The sequence below is a fragment of the Nicotiana tabacum genome, chromosome 11 (assembly GCF_000715075.1).
Source record: "Nicotiana tabacum cultivar K326 chromosome 11, ASM71507v2, whole genome shotgun sequence".
In the NCBI taxonomy this organism is placed as follows: domain Eukaryota; kingdom Viridiplantae; phylum Streptophyta; class Magnoliopsida; order Solanales; family Solanaceae; genus Nicotiana; species Nicotiana tabacum.
The window spans coordinates 67,161,907-67,178,252 of NC_134090.1; the positions used below are offsets into that span (position 1 = coordinate 67,161,907).

Genomic DNA, 16,346 nt, shown 5'->3' on the forward strand with positions numbered 1-16,346 from the left:
ATTCACGTTGGAGAAGTTGCAGATTTCTATTGTTGGTATTGCAGACATTTGGCCTTCGCGTTCGCGACAGGGCTCTCGCGTTCGCGAAAGGATGTGATGTGAGGCATGAAGTTTGGCCTTCGTGTTAGCAATATTGGTCCCGCGTTTACAAAGGGTTAGGTTCTGTGTTCATCGTGAACGCGGTGAGTATCCCACGTTCGTGTAGAGTAGATGGGAGCAGTTGGGTCCAGGTTCATTTGTGCTTCGCATTCACGAGCTAGAGGTCGTGTTCGTGATGGGTTGAGGAGTTTCACGTTTGTGTTCACGTTCGTGTTCAGGATGTCGCATTCGCGAAGAAGGATTTAAGTGGTCTACGGATTTTGTGCTTCACGAACACGAGGCGTTGACCGCGTTTGTGAAGAAGGAAAGGGTCACCTGGGTAGAATGCTTAAATAGCCATTGTCAGCGATTTTGGGTCTGAATTTCACCATTTTTTAGCGATTTTGGAGTTTTTGAGAAGGATTGAAGAGGGAATCAAAGGAAAACACTTGGAGGTAAGATTTATGGACTTAGTACTAGATCCTATTGTGATTTCTACCTAATTAAACATGAAATTTATGGAATCTAAAGCCTAAAATTGGGGAGTTAGGGCTTGGAACTTGAGACTTTGATTTGAGAATTTGAGCAATCGTTTGTGGTCGAATTTTGATGTATTTGATATGTATGAACTTGTGAGAGTGTAAGGATTCCAGTTTTGTGATTTTTATCAGAATTCGAGACGTGGGCCTGGGGTCGAGTTTGGCCAATTTCGGAATTTTTGATGTAAATTGGTTATTTTCGAGTGGGCTTTGTTCCCTCAGCATATTTTGATGGTATAAATCTGTTTTTGGTCTGATTTGGAGTATCCGGAGGCCGAGTCGAGAGGCAAAAGAATTGCGGGCTAGAGTTTGGACCGGATAAAGGTACGTAATGATTGTAAATGCTGTCCTGAGGGTACAAAACCCCGAATTTCACATTGTTGTGCTACTTTGAGGTGACGCATACACTAGACGACGAGTATGTGGTCGTGCACCATTGGGGATTGTGACTTAGTCCGTCCCGTATGACTGTTAAATCGCGTATTTGATTGAAAACTATTTGATATCATCGTGTTTTGGAAAGTATTATCCTATTTTGGGTTGAATGCCATATTTGGGCCACGTGCCAACCTTTGGGGGATTTTTACTACTATTCCTCATTGTTTTGACTTCATATTTATACTCAGTCATGTTGTATCCTATTATTTTCATAACTCAACTATACTTACTCTGTTTTGATATTTTAAATGATATTTTGGGCTGAGCATCATGTTTTACTGTTGCCCGAGTGGCTTGAGAGATTTCTGATTGAGTGAGGCCGAGGGCCTATGTTTTGAGGATATTATGGGATCGGGTTGCGCGCCACAACAGTGTTGTACTGATTCATGATTGTTAGGTCGAGGGTCAGTTTGATTATGCCACGAGATGTCTTGATATAGGGCTTGAGCTGTAGGAGCCCCTCCAGAGTCTGCACACCCCCAGTGAGCGCGAGTACCTAGTGTAAGATGTGATATTGCCCGAGGGGATATTGTTGTTTCATGTTATATCTCGAGGGGCTGATACAAGTGATTATGAGGTAGCCCAATGGGATGGTTTTGTTGGTAGTTTGCATGAGAGGTGGTTATGGTACTTGTTTTGCCTGAGGGGCTGATTTATGTTTCTATCCTTTTCTCATTGTTTTCATCACTCGTTTGAACTACTGAAAGATGTTTTAAAAAGGTTTTTACTGAACTGTGATGTTTTTACGAGTTTTACTATTTTACTGCATTGTTCTAGACTTATATTATTTTGTTGTAGCATTATGTTGTGTTTTACGTGTTTTCTTATTGCTCAGCTGCCTTTACTTTTATTACTTACTGAGTTGGCGTACTCACATTACTCCCTGTACCCTGTGTGCAGATCTAGGAGTCTCGGGTCACGCTAGCGAGTGCTGATTTTCCTTCCAGCAGGCTTGTTCGGAGTTGACTAGGTAGTTGCTCGCCGTTCGTAGCCCAGTGATTCTCCTTCCTATATTTATTTCGCTTTATACTAGCTTTGTTTCAGACTATGTTGTCTTTTCATATTTCTAAAGGAGTTGTAGATGCTCATGACTTGTGACACCCCGATGTCGGGCTGTGTTTTGGATTCTGCACTGTTTTATCCTGCTTTATACTATGGGATTTTAGCTTGTTAATGTCTTTATATGACTTATTATAATTGTTCAGTTGGTTTGGGGTTTGTGTTGGGTGGCCTAGTTTCACGATAGGAGCAATCACGATCGAGTCTGTTTTAGGGTCGTGACAAGTTGGTATTAGAGCCTAGGTTACACAGGTCTCATGAGTCATGAGCACGTTTAGTAGAGTCTCGCAGATCAGTATGGAGATGTTTGTATTTATCCTCGGGAGGCTGCAGAACCTTTAGGAAAACTTCATATTCTTGAACTCTTGTCGTGCGAATCTGTTGATCCGAGTACTAAACTTTTGTTATTCTATTCTCTCATAGATGGTGAGGACATGTGCTCCCGGTCAGGATGGACGGCCACTAGTACCACTAGCTGGGGCCACTAGAGGCTGAGGACGCGGTCGAGGCCGTGGTAGGGGCAGGGGTGTAGCCCGCACAACAGCTAGGGCAGCACCTGCAGGTCCACCAGCTGCCCTAATTCAGGATCAGGTCCTAGTTGTGGATGCTTCAATAGCACCAGCTGCGCCTATTGTGATTCCAGGCCTTCAGGAGGCCTTGGCCCAGATTCTATCAGTATGCACTGGCCTAGCTCAGGCGGTCTCAGTTACTACAGCTGCAGCTACTTCTCAGGCCAGGGGAGGCACTCAAACTACCACCGCTCGCACACCTGAGCAGGTCGTGCAGGGACTTCAGACACCAAGGGCACCTCCAGCCCAGCCGGTTGCAGCTGCTCAGGACTATGTAGCTTCTGTTATGACAGAGGACGAGCAGCGTAGATTGGAGAGGTTTGGTAGACTTCAGCCTCTGACTTTTAGTGGTACAGAGGGCGAGGATGCCCAGGATTTCTTGGACAAGTGTTAGAGGATTCCTCGTACAGTAGTTATTCTGGAGACCAGCGGGGTAGCATTTACTACTTTTCAGTTTTCTAGAGTTGCCTTCACTTGGTGGGAGGCTTATGAGAGGCGTATGCCTGTTGGTCCAGCGCCCCTTATTTGGCAGCAATTCTCCGTTCTCTTTTTGGATAAGTATGTGTCACAGTCTCACAGAGAGGAGCTGCGCATATACAATTCGAGCAGTTGCGTCAGGGAGATATGACTGTGAAGCAGTATGAGATGAGGTTCTCGGAGCTAGCTCGTCATGATGTTTGGTTGGTTCCTACGGAGAGAGAGGATCAAGAGGTTTATTGATGGCCTCACATATCAGCTTCGGATTCTCATGACCAAGGAGAGGGTGTCTGGTGCTACTTTTGAGGAGGTTGTTGACATTGCTCGCAAGATTGAGTCAGTTCGTCGCCAGGAGCAAGATGAGAGAGAGGCCAAGCGTCCTCAAGGATCTAGTAGTTTTGGTAATGCTCCTTTGAGAGGTCAGTTTCAACACGGTAGAGGCCGTCCATTTAGGCATGCTCAGTCAGCTCACCCAGGTTATCGTGGGGCATCATCGGGTCATGGTTCTCACAGTTCTCATCAGGGCCATTCATCACTCAGTGCCCTTCCAGCCCAGAGTTTGTCCTGTGCTCCGTCATTTCAAGGCTCTTCTATGCCAGGTACATCTGCTAGTCATTACGGTGCTAGGAGTTCCCTTCAGTCCATGTCTCCAGCACCAGGGAGTTGTTATGAGTGTGGAGAGTAGGGTCACATATGGAGGCAGTGTCCTCGTCATCTTGGGGGTTCGTCTCAGTAGAGGAGTCGCCATCGGCTTCAACGCTAATTACTTTACCACCACCCACCCACCCAGCTAGGGGTGGAGGTCAGTCAGCTAGGGGTCTCCCCAGAGGGGGAGGTTGATCAGGTGGTGGTCAAGCCTGTTTCTATGCACTCCCAGCTAGACCCGATGCAATTACTTCAGATGTTGTGATTACAGGTATTGTCTTAGTCTGCCACAAAAATGCCTATGTGTTATTTGATCCCGGTTCCACTTTTTCATATGTGTCATCATATTTTGCTCATTATTTGGATACGCCCATGAGTTTCTTGTTTCATCTGTTTGTGTATCTACTCCGGTGGGCCATACTATTATTGTGGACCGTATGTACCGGTCATGTATGGTGACTATTAGGGGTCTGGAGACCCGAGTGGACCTGTTATTGCTTTGTATGGTGGACTTCAATGTGATATTGGGAATGCATTGGCTATCTCCGTGTCATGCTATTTTGGACTGTCATGCTAAAATAGTGACATTGGCTATGCCGGGTGTGCCACGAATTGAGTGGCAAGGTTCGAATGATTTTGTTCCTAGTAGGGTGATTTCGTTCTTGAAGGCCTAGCGGATGGTTGGGAAGGGTTGTCTTTCATACTTAGCCTTTGTGAGGGATGTCAGTGCAGAGATTCCTAGTATTGATTTTGTTCCTATTGTGAGGGATTTCCTCGATGTGTTTCCTGTAGACCTGCCGGGCATGCCACCGAACAGGGATATTAATTTTGGTATTGATCTGGTGCTGGGCACTCAAACCATTTCTATTCCACCGTATTGTATGGAACCAGCAGAGGAGTTAAAGGAGCAGCTTCAGGAACTCCTTGATAAGGGGTTCATTCGGCCTAGTGTGTTGCCTTGGGGTGCGCTTGTTTTATTTGTGAAGAAGAAGGATGGCACGATGAGGATATGCATTGATTACAGGTAGTTGAACAAAGTAACAATCAAGAACAAGTATCTTTTACCTCATATCGATGATTTATTTGACCAGCTTCAGGGAGTGAGAGTGTTCTCCAAGATTGATCTCCGTTCAAGTTATCTCCAGTTGAAGATCAGGGACTCGGATATTCTTAAGACAACTTTCAGGACCCAATATGGTTATTATGAGTTCTCTGTGATGTCTTTCGGGCTGACCAATGCCCCAACAGCATTCATGCATTTGATGAACAACGTGTTTCGGCCTTATCTCAACTCGTTCATGATTGTTTTCATTGATGATATTCTGGTATAGTAGCGTAGTCAGGAGGAACATGCTAAGTATTTGAGAGTTGTGTTGCAGAGATTGAGGGAGGAGAAGCTTTATGCAAAGTTCTCCAAATGTGAGTTTTGGCTCAGTTCAGTGGCTTTCTTAGGGCACATGATGTCCAGTGAAGGTATTCAGGTTGATCCGAAGAAGATAGAGGCGGTTCAAGTTGGCTCAAATCATCTTCAGCCACAGAGATTCACAGCTTTCTTGGATTGGTGACTTATTACCATCGGTTTGTTCAGGGATTTTCATCTATCACATCACCCTTGACCAAGTTGACTCAAAAAGGTTCTCCATTCAGGTGGTTAGATGTGTGTGAGGAGAGCTTTCAGAAGCTCAAGACTGCCTTGACCACAGCTCTAGTGTTAGTTTTGCCATCAGCTTCAGGTTCATATACCGTGTATTGTGATGATTCGAGAGTTGGTATTGGGTGTGTGTTGATGCAGGAGGGTAGAGTTATTGCTTATGCTTCTCGTCAGTGGAAGCCTTATGAGAAGAACTACCTTGTTCATGATTTGAAGTTGGCTGCCATTGTTCACACGTTGAAGATCTAGAGACATTATTTGTATGGTGTGTCTTGTGAGGTGTTTATTGATCATCGTAGCCTCCAGCACTTGTTCAAGCAGAAGGATCTCAATTAGAGGCAACGGAGATGGTTGGAGCTGCTCAAAGAATATGATATCACTATTTTGTACAATCCAAGGAAGGCCAATGTGGTAGCCAATGCCTTGAGTAGGAAGGTGGTGAAAATGGGTAGTTTGGCGTATATTCCTGTTAGGGAGAGACCTCTTGCAGTTGATGTCCAAGCCTTGGCCAATCAGTTCATGACGTTAGATATTTCGGAGCCCAGTTGGGTATTGGCTTGTGTAATTTCTCGGTCTTCTTTATTTGATCGCATCAGAGAGCACCAGTATGATGATCCTCATTTGCTTGTCCTTAAGGACAGAGTTTAGCACGACGATGCCAGAGATGTGACTATTGGTGATGATGGAGTGTTGAGGATGCAGGGCCGGATATGTGTGACCAATGTGGATGGGCTTCGGGAGTTGATTCTAGAAGAGGCCCATAGCTCGCGGTACTCCATCCATCCGAGTGCCGCGAAGATGTATCAAGATCTGAGACAACGTTATTGGTGGAGAATAATGAAGAAGGACATTGTGGTATTTGTAGCTTGGTGTCTCAATTGTCAGCAGGTGAAATATGAGCATCAAAGACCGGGTGGCTTGCTTCAGTAGATGGATATTCCAGAGTGGAAGTGGGAGCGGATCACTATGGATTTTGTTATTGTACTTCCACATACTTTGAAGAAATTTGATGTTATTTGGGTGATTGTGGATCGGCTGACCAAGTTCACACACTTCATTCCTGTGTGTACTACCTATTCTTCAGAGCGGTTGGCAGATATATATATTCGGGAGATTGTTCATTTGCATGGTGTCCTAGTTTCCATCATTTCAGATAGAGGTGTACTCAGTTTACTTCACAGTTTTTGAGGTCTGTACAGTGAGAGTTGGGTACTCAGGTTGAGTTGAGCACAGCTTTTCACCCTCAGACAGACGGGCAGTCCGAGCGCACTATTTAGTTATTGGAGGACATGTTGCGCACTTGTGTCATTGATTTCAGAGGGCCATGGGATCAGTTTCTACCGCTCGTAGAGTTTGCTTATAACAACAGTTATCAGTCGAGTATTCAGATGGCTCCATATGAGGCTTTGTATGGGAGGCGGTGTAGATCTCTGGTCGGTTGGTTTGAGCCGGGTGAGGCTAAGTTATTGGGTACCGACTTGGTGCATGATGCTTTAGATAAGGTAAACGCGATTCAGGAGAGGATTTGTACAGCGCAGTCGAGACAAAGAGTTATGCAGACAGAAAGGTTCGGGATGTGTCCTACATGGTTGGTGAGAAGGTTCTATTGAAGGTTTCACCCATGAAGGGTGTTATAAGATTTGAGAAGAAGGGTAAATTGAGTCCTCGGTTCATTGGGCCTTTGAGGTGCTTCAGAGGATTGGGGAGGTGGCTTATGAGCTTGCTTTGCCACCCAGCTTATTGAGTGTGCATCCGGTATTTCATGTTTCTATGCTTCGGAAGTATATTGGCGATCAGTCTCATGTTTTGGATTTCAGCACGGTTCAGTTAGATGATGATTTGACATATGATGTGGAGCTAGTAGCTATTTTAGAGCGTCAGGCTCGAAAGTTGAGGTCAAAGGATATAGCTTCAGTGAAAATGCATTGGAGAGGTCAGCCTGTGGATGAGGCTACTTGGGAGGTCAAGCGGGAGATGTAGAGTAGATATCCTCACCTATTTGAGGCTTCAGGTATGTTTCTTGACTCGTTCGAGGATGAACGTTTTTTAAGAGGGGGAGGATGTAACGACCTGACCGGTCGTTTCATGAGTTACCGCAACGTTTCCCCCATTTCTGCTTCTTATTGTCTTGTTCAGTTGTATTATGTGATATCGGGTTGGTTGGTTCGGGTTCAGAGAGATTTTGTAAAGGAATGAGACACTTAGTCTCTTTTGAGTAAGGTTAGGTTGGAAAAGACAACCGAATGTTGACTTATGTGAAAAAGGATTCAAATGTGAATTTTGATGGTTCAGATAGCTTCAGGAGGTGGTTTGGGACTTATGAGCATGATCGGAATGTGTTTTGAAGGTCCAGAGTAGATTTAGGTTTGAATTGGCGAAATTGAAATTTTGGTCTTTTCCGGTTGATAGGTGAGATTTTGATATAGGGGTCGGAATGGAATTCCAGAAGTTGGAGTAGGTCCGTTGTGTCATTAATGATGTGTGTGCAAAATTTCAGGTCATTCGAACAAGGTTTGATAAACTTTTTGATCGAAAGCGGAATTTGGAAGTTTTTGGAGTTCTTAGGCTTGAATCCGTGTTAATTTGGTGTTTTGATGTCGTTCTGAGCGTTCAGAAGGTGGGAACAAGTTTTAATGATGTTATGGGATATGTTGGCATGTTTGGTTGAGGTCCCGAGGGCCTCGGGTGAGTTTTGGGTGGTTAAACGGATCAAATTCATGTTGGAGAAGTTGCATATTTCTGTTGTTGGTGTTGTAGACATTTGGCCTTCGCGTTCGCGAAAGGGCTCTCGCATTCGCGAAGGGATCTGATGTGAGGCAGGAAGTTTGTCCTTCGCGTTCACGATGTTGATCTCGTGTTCGCGAAGGGATAGGTTCTGTGTTCATCGGGAACGCGGTGAGTATCCCGCGTTTGCGAAGAGTAGATGGGAGCAGCTTGGTCCAGGTTCATTTGTGCTTCGTGTTCGCGAGCTAGAAGTTGCATTCGCGATGGGTTGAGGAGCTGAAGCTTCGCGTTCGCTTTCAGGATGTCGCGTTTGCGAAGAAGGATTTAAGTGGTCAACGGATTTTGTGCTTCGCGAACGCGAGGCGTTGAGCGCGTTCGCGAAGAAGGAAAGGGTCACTTGGGCAGAATATTTAAATAGTCATTGTCCGCGATTTTGGGTCTGAATTTCACCATTTTTGAGCGATTTTGGAGCTTTTTGAGAAAAATTGAAGAGGGAATCAAAGGGAAATACTTGGAGGTAAGATTTATGGACTTAATACTCGATCCTATTGTGATTTCTACCTAATTAAACATGAAATTTATGGAATCTAAAGCCTAAAATTAGGGAGTTAGGGCTTGAAACTTGAGACTTTGATTTGTGGATTTGAGGGGTTGATTGTGGTCGGATTTTGATGTATTTGATATGTATGAACTTGTGAGAGTGTAATGATTTCAGTTTTGTAATTTTTATCGGAATCCGAGACGTGGGCCCGGGGTCGGGTTTGGCCAATTTTGGGATTTTTGATGTAAATTAGCTATTTTCAAGTGGACTTTGTTCCCTTAGCATATTTTGATGGTATAAATCTATTTTTGGTCAGATTTGGAGCATCATGAGGCCGAGTCAAGAGGCAAAGGCATCGCGGGCTAGAGTTTGGACCGGATAGAGGTAAGTAATGATTGTAAATACTGTCCTGAGGGTATGAAACCTCGGATTTTATATTGTTGTGCTACTTTGAGGTGACGCACATGCTAGATGACGAGCGTGGGTCGTGCACCGTTTGGGATTGTGAGCCGTATGATTGTTAAATCGTGTATTTGATTGAAAATTATTTGATATCATCATGTTTTGGAAAGTATTATCTTATTTTGGGTTGAATGTCATATTTAGGCCTCGTGCCAACTGTTTTGGACCCTTTGGGGAATTTTTACTACTATTCCTCACTGTTTTGGCTTCATATTTGTACTCAGTCATGTTGTTTTCTACTGTTTTTATAACTTTGCTATATTTACTCCGTTTTGATATTTTAAATGATATTTTGGGCTGAGCATCATGTTTTACTGTTGCCCGAGTGACTTGATAGATTTCTGACTCAGTGAGGCCGAGGGCCTGTGTTGTGAGGATATTATGGGATCAGGCTGCGTGCCGCAGCAGTGTTCACTACAAGAAATATTGCTTTTAGTGGCGACTAAAGTCGCTACTAAAGACTATAAAGTCGCCACTAATTGCCTTTAGAGGCGACCTTGGGATCGCTCCACCTAAATCCATTACTAAATGTTATCTGTAGCGACATAATGAAGTCGCCACTGAAAACCAGATATTACGACGACTATGCTCGCCCCTAAAAGTAAACAATATCGCTAACAAAATGGCTCCTCAATCTGTGTTTCTAGGAAGGTCTCCACTAAAGAAAGACTTTAGTAGCGAGTGCAGCCGCCACAAATAGTATCTATTGCAGTGATTCCAATCGCCACTGGTAGCTAAGGACTTTTTGTGGCGCTTCTCGTCTCCACAAATACTAATTATGTCTAGCAACAAGGTATAGTCGCCACTAAAGCTATTTTTCAATAACTAACCAATACTATAGATTTATTTAGGTATATTTCTATCAATTGCCTACAAATACTAGAAGCATCAAATTCAACAGACACCAAAAATATTTCTCAACACAAATACTATTAATACTTTCATTACTATATAGTCAATTAGCTAATACACTGCCCAATACTTTCTTGTTTTTGCCATTGTATGCATTTACACATGGCAAAGGAAAAACAATACATTAAATGTCTTCACACTTTAAACTACTCCTTGGTCGATGCCTTTTGACCACAAAAAAAAAAAAAAAGAAAAAACTAAACATTAAATGTCTTTAAACTCCTTGATCATCGTCATTTGTGATTGTTCAAGAACCTTGTCCCTGTTTTCAAGAGGAAAAAATAAAAGATCAAAATCCAACAAAGAACAAAAATTCCAACAAGATGAACTATTTAGTTACATGGACGCTGTGTTATAAGTTAAAAGACACTTTTGCATTTCCACATAAATAATATCTTAAATAGTTTTGCATTCTCAAAGTGGCAGTAGATTTTAGTCATCCAACACCATTTTTTCTGGAAGTGGAGGGTGCTCACCACTAGAGCAACCCACTCTTGTCAACATAGTATAGTGGGAAAATAGCATTTAGTCATCCAACACCATTTTTTCTGTTGTTACGAACTGTGTACATAATAACCTGAACTGTACATAATAACCTGAACTCTTACTGGTTTATCTTGAGTTGACATGTTCCATGTGCCATAGGCTGAGTTCTAGATATAAATGCTATTGTCGTCCCACAAAACTAAAATTGATCAAACATAAATGAGTATATATCAATAAAACTAAACCAACCCACCCCTCACTACCAAAAAGGAACTGCATCCATGAAATATAAGAAGTGCAATGAAATAGGAGAATGTAGATCTTAAGAATTAGCAGCAATAAGCCTCTATGTCTTGTCATCAAAATACCTTTAGAACTAGCTTCACCTTTAATTTTCTATTGCATTTACTCATCACCTGGCTTGACACTTCCATGTCAAATGGGTATGATATGTATGTTAATAATTCAAACAAATGGTTCAATATCTATTTTGACGGAGACATTTTGGTTGTAAGAGGAGATTTCATACCAATAGATGTCAAATTTTTAAATACTACAAAAGTTCATGTAGTAGAGAGGTCTCCTAGTCATGAGGAGTTGCATGATCAAAGAAAAGTAAGTTCAGCGAAATAATAAGTAGAAAATCAGAACTTATGTCTCTAGGTTGAAATGTACAACAGGTTACCAATGTTAAGGACAACGCACTTCTATAAATCTCTGAAGAAACAACCGTAGAACGACAGTGGTAACTCACAAGCAAAAACTAGTAGAATTATTGCACGCGCATAGGTAGAAGATAATATGATATTTTCGTGGAATCATCGATAAACAAACTTTTTTCACCACTAGCCTTAAATATCAATAGATGTATAAAAGAACTCCTTGTAACAACATGATTAATCCAATCAGTTTTATTCATTAAAAACAAACCAAAACTACTTTCCTGTCAAGTTTTTACACTAACTACAACTACTTCTCTTTCGACAAACCATAAAATCAGAACCAAAAGAGATTGCCTCCTTCGCATATTCATTTGGCAGTCACTTCATAAATCGTGAATCTGATTTTAGTGGTCAATGAAGTGCGACGAGAACCATAAGGTCTCACGTTCAAATCTTAGAGAAAACAAAAAAAAATGGGTAAATTTTTTTCCATACGTCGAAGCCTTGGTGAACAGAGTTACCCGATACATATGTTGATGGGAGATAATAAGTACCCAATAAAATTCAAGATACGTACTAGCTGGCCTGAATACACCATCATCAAAATAACAAATAATATAAATAAATCGAAAATCTTATTCAAGCGCAACCACAACTCTAGTAAAGATTTATCACACATATAGTATTGCCACCAAGATTAATACAACAGCAAAATCTACAATAAATTAACCCCCAAATAAGATAATTAATTGAAGATTCTGGGAAGCTAAAATACAAAAAATTCAAGAATCCACGAAAATCACTTCCTCTCAATTCTTTTGGAGTGATTTAAACAATTAATTAGTTCAATAGAATAACCCCCACATTAGAATTAGAAGCTAAACTATGAAAAACCAAGTTAATTTTAAGAGAGAAGAAGGGCACACATTACCTGTTGGAAGCAGCAGCCGCAGTAGCTCGAGCAAAATGCTGGCTGTTGCAGAAGGTTATATTATAAATAAGTGCATAACAGTTGTATACAATTTTATCACTTTTAAATTATTTCAAAGAAGAAACACAGGATATGAGCTGAGGATTGAGCAACAGATAATTCATCTAGTCATTTTTAGATGTATTTATATAGTGGTAATTATTTATTATAGTAAGCGGCGTAAAGTCTTATGAATTTTGTGTTGATTGACATGGAGGATGTTACCAAGATTTCTTTATATACACAATGTCATTGGGATCCAAACAGTTGTACTACCATTCCAATAGAGAATCTACATATAAGAGATGCCTCAAAATCAGAGAGAGAAACTACATATAGTTCTGATAGCATGTCATCTCATGTTAACATTACGTATATTTCAAACAAATAGACGAGACAATTCATGAAGCAAAATCCAGAAATTGCACCAGGATATAAAACTAGAATACAATTTCATAGGCCTTGTTGACAAATCCAGAATTGACATGAACATATAACAAGCCAATAGCTTATTCTCAAGAAAACAAAAATTAAAGAAGGAGAAGATGAAAAGAAAATAAGAAGGAAGAATTGTCAAGAAGAGTACAAAATATTAACAGTACATGTTGCATTTTGGCTATGATAGTAGCCAATTGCTCTTGGATCCTCTTATCTACTTCTGCGTTCACGTGTTCATGCACATCCTCCAACTTCTTTTGCAACTCTTTTTCCAACTTCCTTTGCAACTATGTTCTATATTCCTTTGCAACTCCTTAGCCATTTGTTCACGTTCTTCTAGCAATCTGAGTCTATTTTCATAAAATATTTTGAGTCTGTCAGGCATTTTAAACTAGAATCCACGATAATTTACTAAGTCCAACTTTCATAAAATAATATTTTCTACCACAAAGTATAACATTTAATTTATAGCCACACGCAAAAATTAGGTAATAAAGGATGATGTAATTCCTACTAAGAAATATCATACATGCTAACAGTTCTTGTCTCGTCTAGGACTAGCTTTGTTTGCTTCTGAAGATGATCAAAAAAAGCCAACAGGCTTGAAAGATAAGAATTCCATTGCAGCAACCTCACATGGCTAACCATACCTTAATCATAACTAATTAGCGAAAACTCTATGTATAATTTGTCATATAAGCTATGATTATGTTATACTAAAATGAACTTCTTTACAACAAATAATACATTTGAAACCAATAAAAGATAAAAATATACAGACATTTCACCACCACAATCAAATGGCACACTCAAACTATATTTGGAAAATGCTATCAAATAAATAGTAAGACAAGTCCTTGCTACTTGTAACACTGGAAAAGGTCCACTTTAAAAGCATGGAGCAGGTTCCTTCTTTTTGTTTCATCTTTTTCTATATAAATAAATGCTAAATTGTCTATTTTTGTTTCTCATCTAATATACTGGAGCAGTTAAATATTGAACACACAGAGATTTATACTCCATAATACACTATAAGAGCATCAATATCTAACATCATCGCAAGTAGTGTGACATAAGTCATATCCAATAGTATCCAAATCCCTACACATCATACTTTAGTGCAAATCCTAGCTCCAAAATAAGGCAGCCACATACTAGGGAAACAACATAAAGACGGTTTCATCATTAGGGATGGTGAATTTTCAGAAGAAAAAAAATGCAAGGCTTTGAAAGTTGTTTGAAAAGACTTGATTTCATAAAGAACATAAATTAAATAAGCTGAGTACAAGACCTGACTCACATGCTTTCCTTCCTGAATTATTTATAAGTATGACATTATTTTCTAAATATACAAGAAAAGACAGAGTAGAATGTTTGGGTGAAGTGAAAAACGCTCATAAGTGTATAAAGTAGAGATTAAAGAAAGAAAAAATGATCATGTTCTACAAATTAAATACATCGGAAAATTTCTTAAAACTCAATATTTCAAAAGGAACAGAATCCATCTTCAAAACTAAAAATCCAAGTAAATTCAACATAAAAGAAGCCTTTTTTGCACAATTACTGAACTCAAGATACCCAATATAATATTGAGCATACAATCACAATAAGAACACCAAAAGGTCTAGAATTTTTTTAAAAAAACTTTCAGCTTACCTAGAGAAAGAGATAACTGAGATAGGACCGTCAAGACCGAGAATTGAAAAAATATGGGAATAAAACTTCAAACCTTCGGGCGGTTTGGAACAGCTTACCCTCGTAATGATTTTCAAACTTCAGACTTTCCTCCTTCCTTCTTTAGCTTTAGACCACTGTCGGTTCCTCTAGATTTGCAAATGGGTCGGAAAAATTTGAGGTAAAATTAGAGAATACATTTACCACAAAAAAAAGGAATTGAGATTTAAGCACATACCTGATGGAGTCACAATTTGTAATTAGGGCTTTTGAATCTCTACCATATGGTTCACATTTTGTGATTTGAGTAGATAGATTTGAGACATTTGAGATTTTCGACCGGAAAGAACATTGAGAATTTTACAGAGAAGGAAGAGAGCAAACAAGTGGTACTGCAGAAAAGAAATCGAGCAAAGAGACATTTGATATGTTTGAGGTCTTTTGATTAAGAAATTTATTTTTTATTTACTCTTTTTAATTTAATTATTCTATTAGTGGAGACTAAGTCGCTCCTAAATGTTCTTTTGCGACGACTATTAATTGGTCGCTGCTAGATCTTTGGAGCCAAAATTTTGGTCTTACCGGGAAAGAAAAAATCAGTAATTAGTAGCGCATATTAGAGGCGCCTTAAATAAGTCGCTGTTAAAAGTTTATTTTCAACAACAACTTATAAAGTCGCTCCTGAAAGTATAACATTTGTTGCAACACATCAAGTCACCACTAAATGTTGCTGCAAAAAGTCCTATTTCTTGTAGTGCTTCCAGAAGCTCAAGACAGCTTTGACTACAACCCCAATTTTCAACGAGATGGCTTGTTATAGGGCTTGGGATGTAGTAGCCCCTCTAGAGTCTGCACACCCCAGTGAGTGCGTGTACCTAGTGTGAGATGTGATATTGCCCGAGGGGATATTATTGTTTCATGTCATTGCCCGAGGGGCTGATACGAGTGATTGTGAGGTAGCCCGAGGGGCTGGTTCTGTTGGTAGTTTGCCCGAGGGGCGGTTATGGTACTTGTTTTGCCCGAGGGGCTGATTTATGTTTTTATCCTTTTCTCGCTGTTTTCATCACTCGTTTGAACTACTGAAAGATGTTTTAAAAAGGTTTTTACTGAACTGAGATGTTTTTATGAGTTTTACTATTTTACTCTATTGTTCTGGACTTATACTGTTTTGTTGTAGCATTATGATATGTTTTACGCGTTTTCTTACTGCTCAGCTGCCTTTACTTTTATTACTTACTGAGTTGGCATACTCACATTACTCTCTGCACCCTGTGTGCAGATCCTGGAGTCTCGGGTCACGCTAGCGAGTGCTGATTTGCCTTCTTGCAGGCTTGTTCGGAGTTGACAAGGTAGTTGTTCGGCATTCGCAGCCCAGTGCTTCTCCTTCCTATCTTTATTTCGCTTTGTACTAGCTTTGTTTCAGACTATGTTGTCTTTTCATATTTCTAGACGAGTTGTAGATGCTCATGACTGGTGACACCCCGATATCAGGCTGTGTTTTGGTTTTCGTACTATTTTATCCTACTTTATACTATAGGATTTTAGTTTGTTAATGTCTTTAAATGACTTATTATAATTGTTTGGTTGGTTTGTGGTTTGTGTCGGCTGGCCTAGTTTTACGATAGGCGCCATCATGACCTGGTCCGTTTTAGGGTCGTGACATTTCTGCATGTGTCTTTCATCATTGGGAGTGTACGAATATTTAGAACAAAGTTTTATTAGATATGAGGGTTGTTTTACCAATATCGGGTTTGTTAATGAGTAGCTATGGTGGTCGAAAATTATTGGCATGTGTGTCTGAGTTATATGGAATATCATGTGATTATATTTGGAATATATTTATGACTTGATACAGCTTGTTCAGACTTATACACTATATAAATGCAAGAATTGGGTCTTATAATGAATTTCAGATATTGGAGATTGGGTTCTAAGATTTGTGGACTAAGGTAGAAGTAAGGATCTTCAGTTAGGTTGTGATTTCGGGTTTATATCGATTGGGATGATGTGTGATTGCCTAG

The 16,346-nt window shown here is 40.4% G+C and overlaps 1 long non-coding RNA gene across 3 annotated transcripts; it reads right to left on the minus strand.

The window, feature by feature from the left end:
* Window positions 1-10,143: 10,143 nt before the first annotated feature.
* Window positions 10,144-14,763, minus strand: LOC107809686 (uncharacterized). Of its 3 annotated transcripts, XR_001653467.2 has the most exons (5): window positions 14,564-14,763; window positions 14,406-14,474; window positions 12,816-13,001; window positions 12,175-12,216; window positions 10,161-10,357 (listed from the first exon to the last, which is right to left on the minus strand). It is a non-coding gene; the product is annotated as an uncharacterized LOC107809686 (long non-coding RNA). The 3 variants fall into 3 exon arrangements; XR_001653466.2 differs by having other exon boundaries at window positions 10,144-12,216; window positions 14,564-14,761; XR_001653465.2 differs by lacking the exons at window positions 10,161-10,357; window positions 12,175-12,216 and having other exon boundaries at window positions 12,649-13,001; window positions 14,564-14,759.
* Between the last annotated feature and the right edge of the window lie 1,583 nt (window positions 14,764-16,346).